The sequence below is a fragment of the Giraffa tippelskirchi genome, chromosome 3 (genome assembly GCF_054371585.1).
Source record: "Giraffa tippelskirchi isolate mGirTip1 chromosome 3, T2T-mGirTip1v1.2.pri, whole genome shotgun sequence".
NCBI lineage: Eukaryota > Metazoa > Chordata > Mammalia > Artiodactyla > Giraffidae > Giraffa > Giraffa tippelskirchi.
In genome coordinates, this window is record NC_137277.1 from 110,596,157 (window position 1) to 110,619,284 (window position 23,128).

Consider the following 23,128-nt stretch of genomic DNA (forward strand, 5'->3'; position numbering starts at 1 on the left):
GTTTTATTTATTTTTTGTCAAATCAACTAGATTTGAAAGGAGTTTGTATAGAATGTAGTCTGTAGTTAAACTGGAAAATACATTCTGGCTTTCAAATAAGTAACAGATTAACCAAGATTTGGGTAATTTCTCTTAGGTTGAGTTTTTATAAGCTATACTGGGGAATGATATGTAGTGTTTGAAGCATTTTCTGCATCACTTGTGATATAAAACTAATAGGATGGAAAATTACTTTGAGAAGAAAGTTAGTTCCATGTTAGTTAATTGGCCCTTTTTATTTAGGAATATTCAATAACTGAATGACAATTGGGGAATTCAGCATTTATGATGCTGAAATAATATCTCTATGTAAAAATCTATAATTTAAACAAGTGTATTTTTAGTACATAAGTGGAATGTATTACATGATAGCAAGAGGCAAATTTTTTTCAGGTTTTTTTAAAAGTATACTTTATTGGGTATCTCACACACTGTGAAATCACAATATTTTACTTTTATTGTCATTATTTTTATTTCTGGCTTTATGTAAAGTAAGATTTCCCCTTTAATTTTCTCTAACATTAACTTTATTCTTAAAAATTGGTAAGTTGAAGGGAGGTAGAAGCTTTGAAATAGGCAAGTAAAACATCATTTTAGAAAATTGAGTGTTCCTTGATGTATTAATTTTCTACATCCCTAAAACAACTAATCGTTTTAAGTTAAATTATTAGTAAATTATAAATTCTACATATATCATGTACATCTATATCCATACAGCAACTTTAATTCATTTTTTGACAGTTGTTAATAAATTTGTGGTAAAATCTACTAATTGGAGAATTTGGTCACAAGTAGGGGAAGCTCCCCTCTTCCCTTTTATCTTTTTCAGCCCTCTTCTCATTGTCCAAAATTAAGAAGTACTGAGCAACTATCTTTAAGAATAAACAACAAAATATTGACTCAGTTAATCCCCAAAGGCATTTTTTTTTTTTTAACTTCTGTGCCAAGCCAGGTCAGCTTCTTTCTTTCACTATAGTATGGTTGTGCCAGTAGTTGGTGACAGCTTTCTGAACCCCCTTGCTAGTAGTTCTTCCTCTACCTTGTTAGCTAAAGTTTGTTTTTCCTGGCTGGCCTCCTTCTACTGTACTTCATTCCTTTTCTCAAACTTCCATTGATCTCTGCTAATTATTCTTCTTCATTTCCCTGCAATCCCACCCCTTGTCCAGAACTGACTTCAGTTTACTTCAACTGCTTCAGCCTAGAATATGAATGCGTTAGCAAGTATCCTCTGCCTCCTTATCTTCCATCTTAAATTGACTTTTCAATCAATACTAGAATAATCCTAATAACGATAATGACAAAGTTGTGCCAAGTCTAACCCAAGTGCTTTATATGGATTTACTCATAGGATTCTTTCAACCACATCATGAAGTAGCTGCTTCAGTTATCTCCAATTTATAGCCTAAGAAACTGAGGCTTACTGTGATCACCAGGCTAGGAACTGGCAGAAATGAAGTCTGAACCAGGGTTATTGTTTTGCAGAAGCCTCATTATCTATGTAGGAGGGATCTATCCTCTACAGAGGCAGGGTATCTAACTAGTGAAAAAAAAATATTAAGACCTCTAAGTTGTCTCACTGTTTATAGGGATCCTCACTCCATGACCACATCCAAATTTATACTCCATTAAATAGATGTTTATTGATCACCTACTAAGTCTTAGGCAGTATTCTAAGTGTTGAGGTAAGCAATGAACAAAACTGATTAAGTCACAAATATGCCATTTGCATTCTAATGGGAATGAACGGGTGATAGTACAAAGACAATGCATATAGTAGAAGTAAGTTCTATGAAAAAAAATAAAGCAGGGTAAAGAGAAAGAATGTATCTGTGCAGATGAATACCATTTTTCCTGTTCATCCCCTTGAATAAAGTGATGTTTGAATAGAGACCAAAATAAAGTGAGGAAGTGAGCCATTAAAATATCTGAGGAAAGAGAATTACAGGTTGAAAAAGCAGTATATACAAAGCACTTGATGTGGAAGTATGTTCTACTTGGTGTTTGTAAGGACAGCCAAGGACTAGATTGAAATGAACTTCAGACTAGATTGAAATGAACAGGGGGAAAATAACAGGAGAAGAGATCGAGGACAGAGAGAAGTCACAGGTCATACCGAACCTTGTAGGGCATAAGCAGGCTCTTCAGAATTTGCTCGGAGAGATAGAAGAAGCCACAGGAAGCTTTTGAACAGATTGGTTGAGTTATCTTGCTGCTCTGGGTAGAATAAACTCTAGGGAGTAAAGAATCTACCGGAAGCTATTGTAATAATCCAAGTGAAAGGTTCAGGTGGTATAGAATAAAGCAGTTGTAAAGGTGGTCATCATAATGTATATGTGTGTGTGTGTGTATGTGTACATATAAATGCACATTTATATACCCCCAAGCTTTTTAATTGAAAATGTCTCTGCTACACATCATATTAAAAGGCAGAGACATCACTTTGCTGACTAAAGTCCATATAGTCAAAGGTATGGTTTTTTCAGTAGTTAGGTATGTGCCCTGTGAGAGTTAACAACCATAAAGAAGACTGAGCACCAAAGAACTGATGCTTTTGAATTGTGATACTGGAAAAGACTCTTGAGAGTTCTTTGGACTGCAAGGAGATCCAACTAGTCCATCCTAAAGGAAATCAGTCCTGAATATTCATTGGAAGGACTGTTGCTGAAGCTAAAGCTGCAATACTTGGGCCACCTGATGTGAAGAGTCGACCCATTGGAAAAAGACCCTGATGCTGGGAAATACTGACGGCAGGAGGAGAAGGGGACAGCAGAGGATGAGATAGTTGGATGGTATCCTTGACTCAGTGGACATGAATGTGAGCAAACTCCAGGAGTTAATGAAAGACAGGGAAGCCTCGCGTGCTGCAGTCCATGGGGTCGCAAAGATTTGGACACGATTTAGCAACTAAACAACAATATAGTGTGTGTGTATGTATAGACACACTTCTCAGGCAAAGAAAAGAGAGCAAATGTATCATAAAGGGAAATGTTGCAGCACCGTTCACTAGGGATACACACACACACACACACACATTTACATACCCCCAGACTTTTTATTGAAATGTAGTATTCATATATAAAACACATATACCATAGGTGTACGGCTAGATGAATTTGTTTTACTGAGCACTGAAAGAAAGAAAGAAAGTGCAGTCGCTCAGTTGTGTCCGAGTCTTTGAGACCCCATGGACTGTAGCCTACCAGGCTCCTCCATCCATGGGGTTTTCCAGGCAAGAATACTATAGTGGGTTGCCATTTCCTTCTCCAGGAGATCTTCCCGACCCAGGGATTGAACCCGGATCTCCCACATTGTAGGCAGATGCTTTACCAGGGAAGTCCTTACTGAGCACTTGTGCAACTAATCCTCATATCAAGAAACAGAACATTAGAACTTTAGAAGCCCCCTTATGCTACATTCTAGTCATTACCCCTACCACCCTTGGCAAAGATAAGCACTGTTCTAAAATAGAGGTTGGCAAACTCTTTCTGCAAAAGATCAGATAGTAAATATTTTAGACTTTAAAGGCCACATGTAGTTTCTGACACATACTGTTTTTCCCAACTGTCTTTATAGTTTTGTTATGTGTATAATTCTCTGCTGGAAATAAGTATGCCATTATAATTTTGAGAGCCTTCCTCTTCAGTCTTCTACTTTCCAGAAGAATATAAAATTGTGAGTCCATAATCTTCCATTTCTGATTTATAAGCCCTCAGATGAGGCACCTTTTGATCTAGAGATTTGGACTTTTTCCCAAAAAGAAAGCTATCTGTCCCACTCCCCATCCCTGACACATAATATGACTCAGTGACTCAGTTTTGTCTTCATTGGATTGTCCTATATATCAAATATTGAGTGATCAAATGTTTTACAATGCAAATGTTATTCAAATATTGGTCTCATTTTAGGAAATTAAACAGGTTCACTGGAAATTTAACCAGGAAATTCTAATGTTATACCAGAGGCTGTCCAATCCCGGGACAGTCTTTATCTAATCCAGAGGTATACTTTCCTCAGAACCAATATTTTAAAAGAAAAGGGGACCTTGACTACCAAGAGAGTTCTGGATACTTGGAGGTATTTCCTTGAGATATTGTGGCAACTAGGGATTTAGTGACATGCCTTCACGGTACATTTGCTCTCTTTTCTTTGTCTGGCAAGTAATGAGGTTTTAAGAATGTATGAGGCCAATAGTATTGATAGGGAGCCCCAAGACCACCTTCAGTTTCAGGGATTTCCTAGGAGAACTTATGGAGCTCTGAAATCTGTTAGGGTTTATTAAAGTGAAAGGATACAGATCAGTATCAACAAAGGTGAAAGGCATGTAGGGCAGAATCCAGGATAGACTAGGTGTAAGCTTTTAGTTGACCTTTCCTAGGAGTCTCTAGGAGTCTCTCACACCAACTAGGAGTCTCACAGCATCTAATTCTTCCAGCAACACTATGTGACAACACATATGGGTTTTCTTAAGCCAGGAAGTACACCTAAGACTTGATGTCTAGATCTTTTTTTTTTTTAATTTGGGGTTGGTTATGTAGACATGGTATGCCCATGAGGTTGACCTTACTCTCCAGTCCATCTGAATGTCAAACCAGTACCATGTGACCCAAAGCCCCCAACATAAGTTACATTGTTAGCATAAACTACCTAGCTTAGCTGAAGGCATCAGATAAATGAAGATACTCTTTGAAACAGAATTTTTCAAAGGCTTAGAGGTTATCTCCCAGGAGCCAGTCAGATACCAAACCTCTATTTGGAAAGTGTGAGGTTTGAAAACCTCAGATCCACTGAATCAATCCCTCCCTATATAAGTATATTTTATAACTCAAAACTAGGGTTAAATTTCACACAAGATATCTATGCATAGATTTCTCAAGCTCAAACTTGAGATTAAAATATTATCTTACATATCAAAAGAGCTGTTTCCCCCATTTTGGGTTGAAATTCACTTATCTTCTTATTATGATAAATTCACTTATCAAGTTTTAGAAAATTTCAGGCTGTGAAATATTTTGCTGTTGCTATATCTTTCAACATTTGAAGATTCTAGAAAGCTGTAGCAGTCAGATTTTGCTAGGTGACATGCAATAACAAAAATCTCCATGGCAAACAAAACTAAGTACTTCTTGCTCATGTGAGAAAGCACATCCTGGTAGCCTGTGAATTATCTGTAATTGTACCTGTGAGTCAGGGCAACTCTGCTCCATTTACCTCATTTAGAGTACTCAGCTGGAGGGGGAGCAGCTTCCTGGATATGTTCTTCTCATGGCTATAACAGGAGCATAAGAGGACAATCAGAAGTGTCTAATCATATTTCAAACTTCTACTCATGTCACATCAATCAGTCACTGGCCAAAGCAAATCACATGGCCAATACCAAAGTTTAGGGATAATTCCACCTACCATAAGGCCATCATAAAGGAATGGGTGAGTGTTAACAGTACAGGGGAGAGAATTGGGACCATTATTCAATCTACCACAGAGGTCTTGGCATAGTAGAAAGGTTCAGAATGACTTTCAAACCTTGGCGTGATGGCTGTCTTGATCATAGATTTGGATGTAGTTAATCAACATCTTTGGGCTTCCCTGGTGGCTCAGTGGTAAAGAATCTGCCTGCAGTGCAGGAGCTGTGGGTTTGATTCCTGGGTCAGGAAGATCCCCTGGAGAAGGAAATCACAACCCATTTCAGTATTCTTGCCTGGGAAATCCCCTGGACAGAGGAGCCTGGCGGGCTACAGTCCATGGGGTTGAAAAGATTTGGACATGACTTAGTGACTAGACAACAACAATCGACATCATTATTACTTGGTTTTCTTATGTGTAAAAAGGAAGTCAAAACAACTACTTAGAGTTTTGTTATAAGCATTAAACATTACATATGAAGTGCCAAGCACAGTGACCTAATCACAGGTGTCTAACAAGGTTAATTACTATAATATTGGTGAAGACCCATTTCTTTCTCCTTAGAAGCACTAATAAGGGTAAATTGATATGGATTGAGCATTTATTGTATACATATCGAGCATTTATTGTATATGGTATACAATAAATATATTTTATACAATTGTATATGGTATACAATAAATATATACAATTGTATATGGTATACAATAAATATTGTATATTATATATGTAGTATACAATAAATTGTATATATTGTATACAATAAATATATATTATATATATTTATCACACATATATGTATATATGTACCATATGTACATATATGTATATATGTACAATATGTACATATATGTATATATGTTATCCTAAGTGCTTAACATAAAAGGTAGGTACTTTTTTTTTTCACCATTTTTTAAGTGAGGAAGAAAAGCTGAGAAAAGTTTGAGAAGCATGCCCAAAGTGAGCTCTCATTGTATCTCAATAGTCACATTGCAAATGACATAGATTACAAGGAAGAATGATGAATTATTACCAGTTCTGGAATCTGCCAGTTTGCCTTCTGGCTACAATTTTCATATCCCTTCCCATGCATATATTCTTCCTTATCTGAGTATCTCTAAAAGTCAGACCATGGAACTATAGTATCAAGCTTAAATTCTAGGATGTAAATAATCCATGTAAAATTCAAATGAAACTTATGTGTGAATTTCCCTGATATAAAGACTCATAAAATGAAATAATCTGTCTCACAAACATCTGATATAAATTGATGCAGGAATAGGGTAAGTTCAATAGATCTACCATTCTAAAAGAGCAAAAAATGAGAGGTGCATACCAGTGACTGGCCAACAGCACTTTTAAAATCTAGGTGGGAAAGTTGTCAGGCTCCCTTAACTTGGAATAATGAATATTCTTTGATTAAGGCAAGATTATGTTCCTTGGGTGTATGCAATGACCAGTGTGTTCTCTTGGTAAAACTCTGTTAGCCTTTGCCCTGATTCATTTTGTACTCCAGGGCCAAGCTTGCCTATTGCTCCAGGTATCTGATGACTTACTACTTTTGCATTCCAATTCCCTATGATGATAAGGACATCTTTTTGGGGGGAACCCTAGCATGCTGCAGTCCATGGGTTGCAAAGAGTCGGACAAGACTTAGTGAGTGAACAACAATAACAATGTTCCTTGGGAGTAGGTCCCCCATTTGTTTTTCATGGCTCTTGGATCTACCCTCTGGGCTCCTGGCGCTGTCCTCTAGAACATCTTTCCTTTACCATTTTCTTCCTTAGCTTTTTGAAAAATTTCCTTAGCCAGCTTCCTGACTGTAATGTTGGAGTCCAGAGGGCTTTTTGCAATTTGAACAAAATCATTCTCGGTGAGACAATGTTGCTTTTACATATCCAAGTCATATGGACTTAGTATGAGTTTGATTTGTGCTTATTCCATTTGTTAAAAAACCTTACCCATGATTGTCTCTAAGACTTGTGCATCTCCAAATAGACTTGTTTATGTCTCTTTGGAATTGGACTTTTGTGAAAGCACATTCTTAAGAATGTGAGGAGCAGTTTTGTCTATTTGAGAGAGTCTATTTGACAACATATTCTTTCAGATATCTCAAGAAAGGGTTTTGGAGCTACACTCTTGAATAGATCTTTTTCCTCAAGCCTCATTTTACTTTGAGAATTTTTACTGGCTGGGAAGACTAAAGATAAAAACAAATTCCTTTATATCCCAGAAAATTTTGTCCCCTCTCTATTCCTTCAAAATTTTTCTTGCAAACTGGCCAGGTCTTTATTTAGCCCATTTCTTTCTTCCTGTACGTACATGCATCTAGGACCAACCAGCTGACATTTCAACATTCTGTGGAGATCTCTTTAGCCAAAATCAAAAGTTAATTATATACATTCATCATCTTTCAAGTTCCTGTAGGCAGCTCTTTTGCCAATTATTTTATTCTAAACAGCATAGATCGCCATTTTTTCTAACCTTCAATAACAATTTGCTTTATTTTTTTTCCCCCAGCATTTGCTAAGAGTTTGTTTGCCATTTTTTCCAGCCTCTGCTCAGTGCTCGCTGCCAATGGCGCTTATTTTAGATTTTTGTCATGGCAGCACCTCAATTCTAGGAACCAATTACTTCTGCATCAGTTAGCTTTTCTCATGGGGAAAAAATTACAAAACTTACTGGCTTAAAATAATAATCATTTAAAATTTTTTTAGATAATTCTGCTGGTCATTAGTATGGGCTGGGCTTCGCAGCTTATGTCTGTAGTTAGCTACCAGGTCAGCTGGGGGCTGTTTATTCTAGAATAGCTTTTGTTGAGGCTGCTCACCTTGGTTCCATGTGTTCTTTCATTATCCAGCGGGTAGCCTGTGATTGTTCTCATAGTGGCTGCTCAGGGTTCCAAGAGAATGAACAGAGAGAGGCAAGTAAGGCACTTGAGACCTTGGATTGAACTGGCACACCATCACTTCTGTTGCATTTTCCTGCCCTAAACAAGTTACAAGGCCAGTCAAGATTTAGGAGAAGGGAATATGGACTCCAGCTCTTGATGTGAAAAGCTGCAAAGTCACATTGTAAAGAATATAAATATAGAGAGTAGGAGAAATATGCAGTGTACAATATGGTGGCACTAGTATTAGTGGTAAAGAACTCACCTGCCAAAGCATGAGATATAAGAGATGTGGGTTTGATCCCTGGTTCAGGAAGATTCCCTGGAGGAGGGCATGACAACCCACTCAAGTATTCTTGCCTGGAGAATCCCACGGACAGAGGAGGCCACAGTCCATTGGGTTGCAAAGAGTTGGACACAACTGAAGTGACTTAGCATGCATAGTATGAACTGAGATATCCAGTGAAAGCCTATCACATTGATCACAGCAAAAGAGCAATGGAAGCACTGATAGGTCAGCTTGCAAAGGGACCTGCTGCTCAACACTGGCCAGAGGTGTACTTGGTGCCAGCCTTGATTCCCTCAGACACCCTGTACCTGTATCTTACCATCAATAAATTTTGTTACAATTATTTTTTCTCAAGAAACACAACAAACTAATTATTATTCCTTCCAAAAAAGGATGGCTGTAGCCTCAGCAAACTTTTCTGTTTCTTTAGGAATTTATTCTGATTTTATTACCATATACCTCACTTACGCCCGCATCTATTACTAACCTACCCCTGATACCCCTCAGGAGTCCACTGGTTTCAATAGACTGGGATTAGGAGTTGTCATCCTCCAATCTGACTCTTACCTGCCTGCCTGCCCCCATCTCTGAACAACATCAACAGGTTGGATCCAGACCTATGGATTTGTCTTTGGAGTGGCTTCTGATACTTCACCCACTTTGAAATCTTTGCTGGCACTGCTTAGCCTATTGCTGGAAGGGACACTCGGCGAAGTCTCTGTAAATCTCATCTCAGTGGTGAACAGGGTCTAAAATGCCCTGTGTTCCTACGCACTTCCTTTTGATTAGCTCGACAGCTGTTCTTGTCTCATGACGTACAAGTTTTCTAAAATACTCAACATGTAAAATATATAACTTAGTTCTCTGTTTATAATCTATGGAGAGTGAAGTCTAAGTTTGATTATTGAGGTTCTTGAATCTTGCTGAGGTGAATTTCCTACATAAAAATATCCTTCATTTGACATTTTTGCTTAGAAGATACATGGGTAGGATTGGCTCAGGATGAGGTAACAGGGCTTAAAAAAGGTAGACGTTTCCTTTATTATATGTTTTATATAACAGAAATTAACAACTACTCAATTTATCATGGTCAATTACTTAATAATTAATTTGGTAATATTTGACCTAATTGCTGATCAGTTTTCTCAACACTCTACAAGAGTGTCATGTTGATTTCTTATAGTGGGTAGAAATTTTTGCAAGAAGGAATCTTCTCCACCTGTCACACAGAAACAGGGGTGCAATAATCTATATAAAAATATATTGGGAGAGTCGTTTTCTGTTCTTTTAAGAAGCACCCTGAGCTGAGTGATTCATCCTGTATTTCAGCTCTGTAAGAGGATTTAATCAGATTGATTTGACACTCCAAGCACTGGGAGGTTTATGAGCATTCTCTCAAAGGGGACCTGTATTCAAATACACTTGTTTAACCATGTAATGTCTTAGACATTAAACAAAAATTGCTGTGGTAATTATTTATATGACTTTTGACAGTAGTCTCCAGCCTAATCTAGGGTAGCGTCTAATTTCATGCCGTATATGGTCTGATTCCCATATGTGTTGGTTCTGCATCTATAGAGTCAACCAACCATGTATTGAAAATATTTGAAAAAAAAATTCAGAAAAGGTCCAAAAAGCAAAACTTGAATTTGCCACATACTGGCAACTAATTAAATAGCATTTACATTGTACAGTTGACCCTTGATCAACATAGATTTGAAATGCACAGGTCAATTTATATACAGATATTTTTCAATAAAGCATACTATAGTATTGGATAATCTGTGGTTGGTTTGATATATGGATGTAGAACCACAGATATTCATGGCTGACTCTAAAGTCATATGAGAATTTTTGACTAAGAAAAGTTCAGCACCCTTAACCCTTGCATTGTTCAAGGATTAATTGTAATTGCAACTATTTGCATAGCATTTACACTTTATTAGGTATTATAAGTAATAGTGTCTGAGCCTCCAAAGAGGAGAGTGAAAAAGCCAGCTTAAAACTGAATGTTAGAAAAACTAAGATCATGACATCCAGCTCCATTACTTCATGGCAAATAGGAGGGGAAAAGTTATAAACAGTGACAAATTTCCTTTTCTTGGACTCTCAAATCACTGTGGATGGTGACTGCAGCCATGAAATCAGAAGACAATTGCTTCTTGGGAGAAAAGCTATGACAAACACAGACAGTGTGTTGAAAAGCAGAGACATCACTCTGCCGACAAAGGTCCATGCTGTCAAGACTATGGTCTTCCCAGTGGTCATGTACAGTTGTGAGAGCTAGACCGTATAGAAGGCAGAGTGCCAAATAATTGGTGCCTTCAAACTGTGGTGCTGAAGAAGACTCCTAAGAGTCCCTTGGACAGTGAGGGGATCAAACCAGTCAATCTTAAGGAAATCAACCCTGAATACTGATTGGAAGGACTGATGCTGAAGCTGAAGCTCCAGTATTTTGGCCACCTGATGCAAACAGCCAGCTCATTGAAAAAAATCCCTTATGCTGGGAAGGACTGAGGGCAGAAGAAGAGGGCACTAGAGGATGAGATGGGTGGATGGCGTCACCGATGCAAGCTATGAACTTGGGCAAACTCCAGGAGATGGTGAGGGACAGGGAGGCCTGGGGTGCTGCACTTCTGAGGTGACAAGGAGTTGGCTACGACTTGGCGACTGAACAACAACAAGAATAAATAACATAGAGATGATTTAAAGTATATGGGAGGATGCAAGTACTATGGAATTTCATTTAAGGGACTTGAGTGTCCCTGAAGTTTGGTACCTGAAGGGGTTCTTGGAACCAATCCCCGTGAATACTGAAGGACATATGGATATGCCCCATTGTGACAGCAATTACTAAAGTAGGGAAAATTTGCTGGAGCCACTTTCTTCAAAAACTAGCCATGTTGAAAACAGGAATAGAGTGCTTAGCTAGCTAGGTCAATGGTATCAACTTGGTAAAAGAGTATACTGTATAGAAATGTTTGTTATATAATACAACCTTATAACTATCTTTTTCCTCCTACAGTGAAAATAAAACCTACTTTGTCTGAGAAGCTTCACATGTAACATATAGAAGCAGGCACTCAATATTTGTTGAATGACTGATTAATAATCCCCCTCCAAGGTTGTAAGATAATTGACCTTATTTTAGTGGTTGTGAGAACTGTATTTTACTTTTTCTACAGTTATGAAAATGATGAGGACAATGAAACAGGGATGTGTTCATCTGACATGTTAGTGTTATACCTGGTTGTTAGCTGTTAGGTCATCTTTGAGCTCTCCAACCTGCTAAGGCTGTGTTGAAACAGTCAAATAATGGTTTCAGCCCTCATATCACATACGGTAGAAATCCTCAAATCTTTCTAATATGTCCCATGATTTTTGAGGAACTTTTCTGATAATGTTGAGAAAGGTGGTAAGGTAGAAGTTTTCAAAAGTGTTTTTTGAAAATTAGAAAAGAGAGTTGACTAAGAAAACCAGAAGGATTATTAGGCAGGTGTGAAAGTCCAGTTTAAATTATGGCCATAGGTTTTAAAGTGGAATGAACATGTGAGGTTGTAGGATTTTTTTTCTTCAGTAGAGTGACAGCAGAAATAAAAGCATCAGATAACTAATTAACCCAAGTGTGTTTTAACCCTATGGGGAAATTAGCAAAACAAATAATTATTTTATAATAGGTTGCAAATTTATGTAATGATTACTTTTTTAACGTTCTTTGGCTTTTAATAGGAAGTTGCTTGTGAACAGATCTCTAGAGCTTCTAACCCAATGCCATTTTAACAGAAGTCTTTAGATGACTTTGGGAGCCAAACCATTTGTTTCAAGAAAACATGCACAAATCCACAAAAATTGAAGCCCAAAGACCTGTTGCTATACACAGAAATTGTTATAAATTAATGTAGGAAATTACAACTCACTCCAGTATTCTTGCTTGGAAAATCCCATGGATAGAGGAGCCTAGCAGGCTCCATGGGATCACGTGTGTCCATGGGATCACAAAGAGTCAGATGTGACTTAACAACTAAACAACAGCTTTTAGTTATTTCACTACTTTAACTCTCAATTTCTCCAATCATCAGTAAGGTTTCTTTTTACCTTTCATGTTTTTTTTTTTTTTATTTTTTTTTACCTTTCATGTTTTTATAGATAGTTCTTCCACAAATGAGATACAGAATTTAGTTGAGAGTGTTCAAAGAATTCAATATTCAAGGTACAGAATAATACCAAGGGCACACATTCATTAAGTTGAAGAGTATAATCACAGCGTACCTCTCAAGAACTATTTAAAAGTCTGTAATGTATTTACTTGTGAATAAATGCTTATTCTCTTATTTTTCATAAAGGATAAAATAATTTTGAGATGATTCTGAATTTTTAAGTTTGCAAATTAAAAGCGTAAGATTCCTTTATTGTGCACACACATGTACAATATAGATGATAAAAGGTATTCCTTTCCTCTTATATTAGGTGGCTTCAATAAGAATTTTACCACAAAAGAAGCAAATATATATATATATATATATATATGCAAATTGGGCCTTTGCTTACTTTAAATAGAAGACAACTCTAATTTCTAATTGATTCATCAAAGTATACCACTATAATACTAAGAAACTGAACAATAATTTTGAGAGTTGGTATTGTAAAACCAATATATTGGTATATTCGTATTTTTCTTATAGCCCCTGATGCAATAGTTAGCAAGCCAACATTTACTTTAGAATAGTGGTAATATAATCCATTATACATTTGAGAGAAACAGATATGAATAGGTATATAAATTATAGGAATTGTTAATATACCCACTTAAATTTAAGATGTACAAGAAAAATTGATGCTTAGAAAATACAAAAGGGAAACAATTACTACAGCAGTTTTTTTTTTGTAAAGCCTACCATATTATATGGTTATATTTTTGTAAACCAAGCTGTATGGGATAACTTTTAACTTTTTTCTAGCAAGAGCTAAATATAGTCCTAAAATAAAGTTGCATATGATTTACAAATTCCCACTCATATGTGTTCTCTGGCCTTTTTTTGACATTCAGTAAAGAATATAAGAATTTGAAACTAAAAATTGATCAGTTCAACCTTACAATGAAAAGTACTTCAACATAAAATCTTTAACATCATAAAATATATATATATTTGCTTCATATATGTTAGAACATAAGACTGTTTTCCTTGAGTATCCAATTTGAATTTTAACAAAATTTAAACTTTTCTTTTTCAGCATGGAATCTGAGGAGCTGAAGGAGATGGTGGTATCAGCAGAGACTCTCTAAGGTATGCTTCCCTTCTCATCTCAGTCCACCCGGCAGATTAACATTGTCCTGCAGCATACCTCAGGGCAATATCTAGACAATATCCTTATTTGTTCAAAAAATCCATCCAAGAATATATGTTCCATCTAATCTCTCAGCTATAATGGAAAGGAGCTGTGACAGCAATGAACAGTTTTACAAAGTTGAACCAAAATGCCTAGAAGTGCACAACAAAACTTGTTCAGAAATGTTCTGAAAGGTACATAAAGGGCAACTAGCTTTTGTCCTTTGGTGGGGACATGAGACAGATGATGTCATTGAAAGGACCAAGCTGCCCACCTCTGGAGGGCCGAGAAGTCTGTCTAGCACTCGTGGAGATCATAAGTAATCTTAGGGAAAAAAAAATCAGAAATGGTGAAATGATCTAAGGCACAAAGCAATATGCTTCTGTTTAAGAAAAATCAGCTGATACTGGAATTCGGTCTGGACCTATCATATATGCAGTTGGGTCTTCTCCACTGAGATCAGGAAGTGTTGAATGGGGGCAGTTCAGTTCGGATGGGGAAACAGTGAAGCACTCTGAGAGTTCTCTCAGTTTGTCCTGCTGTATACATAGCACATCGCCTTTGGGTTTACAAGGTTCTGTCTAGGAAAGATACACAGAATGTAGCATGCCATAAATATGACTGGAAGGATTGGTATATAATGTTGTCCTACATATTCAGAAAATGGAATCCAAACTCTAGTTCCATTAATGATTATGGCACTCCAGTCAAATTTTATAGTTGATTTTTATATGCCTACATAGAATTAAGTGACAAGTATTTGTCTGTTTTATGATATGCAGTGAATATCATGTGAAAAAGAAATATCAACCTTAAAACTGTCCTTTGCAACTTATCAAGAGACCTGTTTTCTTTAAAATTTAAATAATCACAGAGAAGGAACTATTATATTTCGACTAATTTTAACAGTAATCTATCCATTTTGTAGCATACTTTTGTCAGATATACCTTTTAATACCTAACCATCTCCTACTTCCTAGAACAGTCAACTGTTTACAATTTGATTTTTCCTGAATAAGAATCCAAGTGTAAAAAAAAAATTGTCACTTCTTTATAAAGAGGAATTCTATTGTAATAGTTACTGCTGTTTTGACAAACTTGTTTGTGAAAACAAACCATCTTGAACTCTTTGGGACTTAAAACTGGAAGTTTTATTTCTATGCTACATACCCTTCTCAGATCAGCTCTCTTTTGTTCTGTCCTCACTAAATGAACAAACTGATGAAGCAGTTGCTATTTGGGCATTGTCTTTTACTGTGGTGAGGGAAGGGTGGGTTGTAGTGAAATATGTAGCATGTTATAATATTTCTGCTAATTTCATGTTATTAGCCAAGTTAAATCATATAGCCATACATGAAATTATTCAATGAGGGAGTAAAGTGCAATCCAATCAGAATCAAGACTTTGTTAAAAGCCTCAGTGACTATCTCAGGGAAAACTTGGCAAAAATCACTCAAAAATGTATGGATTTGATTGAGTTATTTGATTTCCAAGAATTGACACTATAGCACAAGCATGTTCATTTATGTGTTTTTGTAATGGAAAAAGAGAAAATCCTTAAGAAAGGTTTTTGGTTAAATAAATCTAGTGCAACCCATTTAGTGGGGTACCTCATGAGTGAGTGAAGTTGCTCAGTTGTGTCCTACTCTTTGCGACCCCATGGACTGTATGTAGCCTACCAGGCTCCTCCGTCCATGGGATTTTCCAGGCAAAAGTACTGGAGTGGGTTGCCATTTCCTTCTCCAGAGGATCTTCCCAACCCAGGGATCGAACCCAGGTCTCCCACATTGTAGGCAGATGCTTCACCGTCTGAGCCACCAAGGAAGTCTCATAATCTTTGAAAAATGAGTGAGATGTATTTGGGTTAACATGGTAAATTATTTTAAGAAGATATTTTAAATAGTAATTAAAGTGCATGTGTCTTTGATGGTGGGAGTGGTGATTTTATGCTGGAGTTTGTGTGTGTGTGTGTGTGGATGTGAATGTGTGGGTAAATAAATGCCTGCAAAGCACTTAGAGCAGTGCTTGGCAAAAGTAATGATTAACAATTTACTATGTGTAAGGTACTCTGCTAAAAGTTTCACATTTTTTAAGTCATTGGATACAAAAATCGTTTGTGGTGATATTATTATTCTTAGTTTTCAAATGAAGAAACAAAGAGTATATGCATGAACGATGTCTGGGATGATTTTGAGAACTATCTGCAAAGAGTGTAGAGTGGGACTAAGGGATGTTCAGTTCAGTTCAGTCGCTCAGTCGTGTCCGACTCTCTGCGACCCCATGAATTGCAGCACGCCAGGCCTCTCTGTCCATCACCAACTCCCGGAGTCTACCCAAACCCATGTTCATCGAGTCGGTGATGCCATCCAACCATCTCATCCTCTGTCATCCCCTTCTCCTCCCGCCCCCAATCCTACCCAGCATTAGGGTCTTTTCCAATGAGTCAACCCTTCGCATGAGGTGGCCAAAGTATTGGAGCTTCAGCTTCAACATCAGACCTTCCAATGAACACCCAGGATTGATCTCTTTTAGGATGGATTGATTGGATCTCCTTGCAGTCCAAGAAACTCTCAAGAGTCTTCTCCAACACCACAGTTCAAAAGCATCAATTCTGCGGCGCTCAGCTTTCTTCACTATCCAACTCTCACATCCATACATGACCACTGGAAAAACCATAGTCTTGACTAGACGGACTTTTGTTGGCAAAGTAATGTCTCTGCTTTTAAACATGCTATCTAGGTTGGCCCTAACCTTCCTTCCAAGGAGTAAGCGTCTTTTAATTTCATGGCTGCAGTCACCATCAGCAGTGATTCTGGAGCCCAAAAAAGTAAAGTCTGACACTGTTTCCACTGTTTCCCCATCTATTTCCCATGGAGTGATGGGACCAGATGCCATGATCTTAGTTTTCTGAACATTGAGCTTTAAGCCAACTTTTTCACTCTCCTCCTTCACCTTCATCAAGAGGCTCTTTAGTTCTTCTTCACTTTCTGGCATAAGGGTGGTGTCATCTGCATATCTGAGGTTATTGATATTTCTCCCGGCAATCTTGATTCCAGCTTGTGTTTCTTCCAGCCCAGCGTTTCTCATGATGTACTCTGCATATAAGTTAAATAAGCAGGGTGACAATATACAGCCTTGACGTACTCCTTTTCCTATTTGGAACCAGTCTGTTGTTCCATGTCCAGTTCTAACTGTTGCTTCCTGACCTGCATACAGGTTTCTCAAGAGACAGGTCAGATGATCTGATATTCCCATCTCTTTCAGAATTTTCCACAGTTTATTGTGATCCACACAGTCAAAGGCTTTGGCATAGTCAATAAAGCAGAAATAGATGTTTTTCTGGAACTCTCTTGCTTTTTCGATGATCCGGCGGATATTGGCAATTTGATCTCACAAAGGGATGTAGTGGGCTTTTAAAATTTTGCTGTGTTGCTGTTAGAATTTTTTATCATGACCACATATTACTATCATAGTAAATCTTTGGTAATAAGAATATATGTCAGAAAATGAGCCAAGAGGAGCTGACTTACTTTTGCTAGAATGTACCCTGCACTCTGATGAAGGTGGCGGTGTTCCTTTGTAGGAAGAATACTCAAGATCTAAACTCTCAACTCCAATTCTTTTCTTGGTCATAATGAAAGAAAGTCTGAGTGGATCACTTAAGAAAATTAAAACAAAAAAACATTCCCTAAATCCCCACAACTTAGTTCATTTCTCCAAAAACTGATCACTGTTGACATCAAGTTATTTATTTGAGTGTGATGATCTGTAATAATTTTGATTATTGTTCAATATATTCCCTTCTTGCTGGATTCTGCATCCATGTGCTATGACCATCAGGCTTGGCCCATGACTTGCTTTGGAATTGGTGTGTTCTGCTTTCAAGAAGAGAACTTAACCATAACTGCAAGATTATACTTTTCTATTTTCTCTCTGTGTTGGGAATTGTAATATCTAGACAGGGCTGCTTCTTTATCTGGGATCTTGGAAGGAAGAGTACATGAAGAACAGTTGTAGAACATATTACATGAGTGAGAGATTAGAAATAAAATTTATGGTGGCAAGTCACAGAGACTAAAACATTTCCTACCATGGCATATAATACAGGACCTCAGAGAAGTAGTAAGAAAGCAGAATTGGAGAAAATTCTAGACATCCTCTGGGACAGGAGTTGTGTGACCTTTCAGCCTTTTGTGCGATAGCGCGCGTGCATGCACGTATGTGTGTGTTACAGTACTTTGTTCCTGGAAATGCATTCTCTGAAGTTCTTTATAACTTGTCTCCTAGAAGAAGGAAAATGTGTACTGTCCCACTGCTTTCATATTGGCAGGCTTGTTATACAATTTCAATTTGGTTTTTATTTCTGTGTGAGGAAGACTGACTTGTGTTACATGTCCTGTCATTTGAAAAAGAAGTGCCAATATTATATAGAGTATAAATAGTTACAGTTGTATTTCCTTTCCAACAACTCATTTCTCTAAAGTTTTCTTGCTTAATTGCAAAATGCTGGAATCATTTTAACTTCCAGTGATTTTTTATATTATATAAACTGAAGCATGCAGTAAGACTATAGCATTTTCCCGCTAGGTGATATCTGTATTTCATTTGGCATGAAATGCCTAAAATAAGAACTTCCAATTCTGTAGTTTGGTCTTGACTCTGTGTCCTGTTTTAATGATCAAATTAAGTGCTGCTATTAAAAGAGTCATGCTATAAATTAATCTCTCCGCCAAGCATAATTGCCAAGTAATATAAAAATAATTTTCCTGAGAGTAGTTAAGATGTGATCCTACTTTTACTCATTTAAAGCAGAAAGATTTGATTTTTTAATGGAGTTAAATTGATTGCTTATATCTTGTATCAAAAGAAGAGAATATCTGGTTTGTTTCTCCCTTCCAAAGGTCCAAATGTCATCAATTTTTCAGCTAAAGAGGAATACACTAATTTACATGTATGTTTATTTCTGATAGTTATGCTGCCCATTGGAGAACTCTTAGAAATATTCTTAGAATATGTGATGTTTGGGAGTTTGCCTTGGTCTCTAATAATGCCATACATGAGCACCATTTCAGGACTGTTGACCAAGGAGGAGGCAACTCTGCCCCAGTATTAAACAAAATATCTAGAGAAAAGGCCATAAATACTATAATCAGTCATCAATTAAGCAGTTCCTCTCCTACTGAACAACCTGGTGAAGGGGCTGCACCCCTCTCTTACATAGTATACACAGGATATAAGCCCTTCTGTGGTATCTTGTTGTTGTTCAGTTGCTGAGTTGTGTACAACTCTTTGCAACCCCATGGACTGCAGCACGCCAGGCTTCCCTGTCCTCCGTTATCTCCCAGAGTTTGCTCAAATTGATGTCCGTCGAGTCAGTGATGCCATCCAATCATCTCATCCTCTGTTGCCTCCTTCTCCTCCTGCCGTCAATCGTTCCCAGCATCAGGGTCTTTTCCAATGAGTCAGCTCTTCACATCAAGTGGCCAGAGTATTGGAGCTTCAGCTTCAGCATCAGTCCTTCCAAGAAATATTCAGGCATCTATCTAGAGACTAACCCTTGTATCCTGATTTCCAAATATGACCTCAGTAGGTGGGCTGACTGAGAATACGATGTGATTTATGCTTTGCTTTACAAGGTCTAGAAAGTACCTGATGACCACACATCAGCCTGTATTGAGGGAACTAGGAGACTTCAAGGATAATCCAGCCTTTCCTCCTTCCCCCTCGAAAGCCACAAACAGAAATCTTCAGATAGCATTGTAGATAGAGTAAATCTTCAAGATTTAGAAAAGGTAGAGAAGCTTGGATGGTTTTCCAAAGGTGATAGGGAGTTATAAAGCCTGTAAGGTGATGGCTCTATGTTTTAAAAAATGATTTATGCACATGACCTCAATTTCAATCTAAACTATATATATTTTAAAGTAACTTCTAAATATACAGAGGAAATATAAATAGGAGAAAATAAGAATTCAGATGGTTTACATACAAGATGAATGATTCTATCAGCATCTGGAAATGTTTAAGAGTATGAATCTGAGAGAACAAAGAGTTCCCATATGAAAATACACGCAAATTCAAAAATGTTTACTCTCAATGACTAGGGTGTTTCATTAAGTAATGGGTCATTTGATTGAGTCAAATGTTATTACTGAATGTGATTCTTTGTATAACAAGATTACATCTTAATGATAAATATTTTGATTTATACATGTATTTATTTACATGAGACTTGTTACATTTATTGCTGATATATTTAACACCAAACCATATACTAATGATATGGGGTCAAGGCCGAATGACATAACATAGTATCTTGAAGGATGGCTTTCAAGTCTGAGTCCTAAGAGAAGGTCCAAGGAAGAGAAGGGATGTAGTTGCTGGAAGAACAGCAGGAATTTTTTATTCTGACATAAATTTTCCTAAAATAATCTCTAAAGGCAGGAAGAAGAAGAGTTGGTAATGTTAAGGAGACTAGTAAAATATTGAGTTACTTAAGGTTCTTTCTCAAGCATTTATCAAGTGTAGTAGAAAAACTTTTGTATACATATATATAAGTAATATATATAATATATATATATTAGTAATCTTATGAATTTTTGCCTAACTAAAAAATTTATGATATTTTGATTCCACTTGTTTGACTTGGTATGAATAGAATGCTAGATTTATAATTTTAAAAAGTAGATATGCAGTGAGCAACAAAGATTTACTGTATAGCCAGGGAACTATTGTCAATATCTTATAATAACCTATGATGGAAAATAATTTCAAAAATAATATATGTTTATATGTATAACTGAATCACACACACACAAAAAGAATTCTACTTTTTGAAATTTTGTAATGTTTATCTTTTTGTCAGTTTTTCTAAACGTCCTATGGACAAATAGTGACAACATATGAGATACAAAATTTTAAACATATTTGTGTAGGATATGATTAATATAAATTAATTAAATATAAATCTGTTATATTCAAATTATTAATGACATAATTCAAGATGATTATATTACTTTTCCTGAACTTGATAAAATATTCTCAGAGAAATGTTAATATGTCTCACTATGATTATATATTTTTTCTTTTCCCTTATATTTCTTATGATTTTTGCTTTATGTATCTTTGTGTCTTTGTTGTTAAAGTGTCTGGTAGTTTATGATGTCTCTCTTCTTTGTGAGTTGTACCTTTTATCATTAAAGATATTAATCTTTGTTTCATTTAAAATTAAAAAATATCTAACTTCCATCTTGATAGCTATTGTCTGTAGTCAGTGGCTTGATAGTATACGAAGAGACTCACTTGCTGGCTTTGATGTAGCAGCCTACCCTTTGGTCTATCCCAGATGGCTAGAAAAAGAGACCTACTAGGAACAGAGGCCCTTAGTCTGAGGGACGTAGAGGAACTGAAAATCTGCTAATCTCATGTGAATTTAGAGCTAAATATTTCTCTATCTGGGCCTCCATATAAGCCATCAGCCTTGCTTGATTCTCTGACTACAACCTTGTGAGAGAGACTGAAGCAGAGGACTCAGTTAAGATATGCCCAAATTCCTGACCCATAGAAACTGTAAGATAAATGTGTTGTTTCAAGCTGCTGTTTGTGGTAATTTATTATATAGCAATAGATAAACAATGCATACCAATCAATCATAATTTTATGGTTCATTTTGTGACTAATTGCTTCAATATGATATGGCTTGATATTAAAATGCATATTGTTGTTCAGTCACGAAGACTTGACCGACTCTTCACAACCCCATGGACTGCAACACGCCAGTCTTCCCTGTCCTTCACTATCTCCTGGGGTTTGCTCAAGTTCATGTCCATTGAGTCAGTGATGCCATCCAACTATCTCATGCTCTGACACCCTTTTCTCCTTCTGCCTTCAATCTTTGCAATCAGGGTCTTTTCCAATGAGTTGGCTGTTCGCATCAGGTGGCCAAAGTATAGGAGCTTCAGCATCAATCCTTCCAATGAATATTCAGGACTGATTTCCTTTATGATTGACTGGTTTGATCTTCTAGCTGTCCAAAGGACTCTCAAGAGTCTTCTCCAGTACCATAGTTTGAAAGCATCAATTCTTCAGCACTCTGCCTTCTTTATGGTCCAGCTTTCACAAATGTATGTGACTACTGAAAAGACCATAGCCTTGGCCATATGGACATTTGTCAGCTAAGTGATGTTTTTGCTTTTTAACACAGTCTAGGTTTGTCATAGCTTTCCTGCCAAGAAGCAAACATCTTCTAATTTCATGGCTTCAGTCACCATCCACAGTGACTTTAGAGCCTGAGAAGAGGAAATCTGTCACTGCATCCATCTTTTCCCCTTCTGTTTGCCATGAAGAGATGGGACTGGATGCCATGATCTTAGTTTATTTAATATTTAGTTTTAAGCCTATTTTTTCACTCTTTTCCTTCACCCTCATCAAGAGGTTCTTTAGCTCCTTTTCACTTTCTGCCATTAGAGTGGTATCATTTGCATTTCTGAGGTAGTTGATATTTCTCCCAGCAATCGTGATTCCAGCATGTAACTCATCCAGCCTAGCATTTCTCATGATGTGCTCTGCATACAAGTTAAATAAATAGGATGACAATAAACAGCTTTGTTGAACTCCTTTCTCAATCCTGAACCAGTCAGTTATTCCATACAGGGTTCTTACTATTGCTTCTTGACTCACATACAGGTTTCTCAGGAGACAGGTAAGATGGTCTGGTATTCCCATCTCTTTAAGAGTTTTCCACAGTTTGTTAAGATCCACACAGTCAAAGGTTTTAACAGAGTTGATGAAACAGAGATAGATGTTTTTTTTTTTTCTGGAATTCCCTTGCTTTCTCTATGATCCAGCAAATGTTGGCAATTGGATCTCTGGTTCCTCTGTCTTTTCTAAACCCAGCTTGAACATCTGGAAATTCTCCATTCATGTAATGCTGAAGCTTAACATGCACGATTTTGAGCATAACCTTACTTGCATGGGAGATGAGTGTAATTGTCTAGTAGTTTGAACATTCTTTAGTACTGCCGTTCTTGGGAAATGGCATGAGAATTGACCTTTTTGCAGTACAGTGGCCACTGCTGTATTTCCCAAATTTGCTGACATATTGAGTGCAGCACTTTGATAGCATCCCATTTTTTAAGATTTTAAATAGCTCTGCTGGAATTCCATTGGCTTCACTAGCTTTATTG

The 23,128-nt window shown here is 37.0% G+C and overlaps 1 long non-coding RNA gene across 1 annotated transcript in view; it reads left to right on the plus strand.

Moving 5' to 3' along the window:
* Positions 1 to 23,128, plus strand: part of LOC145540915 (uncharacterized) — a 359,008-nt gene that overhangs the window by 62,044 nt on the left and 273,836 nt on the right. Inside the window, exon 2 of the long non-coding RNA XR_014078634.1 lies at positions 13,851 to 13,903. This is a non-coding gene — a long non-coding RNA (uncharacterized LOC145540915). The remainder of the gene's footprint in view (positions 1 to 13,850; positions 13,904 to 23,128) is intronic.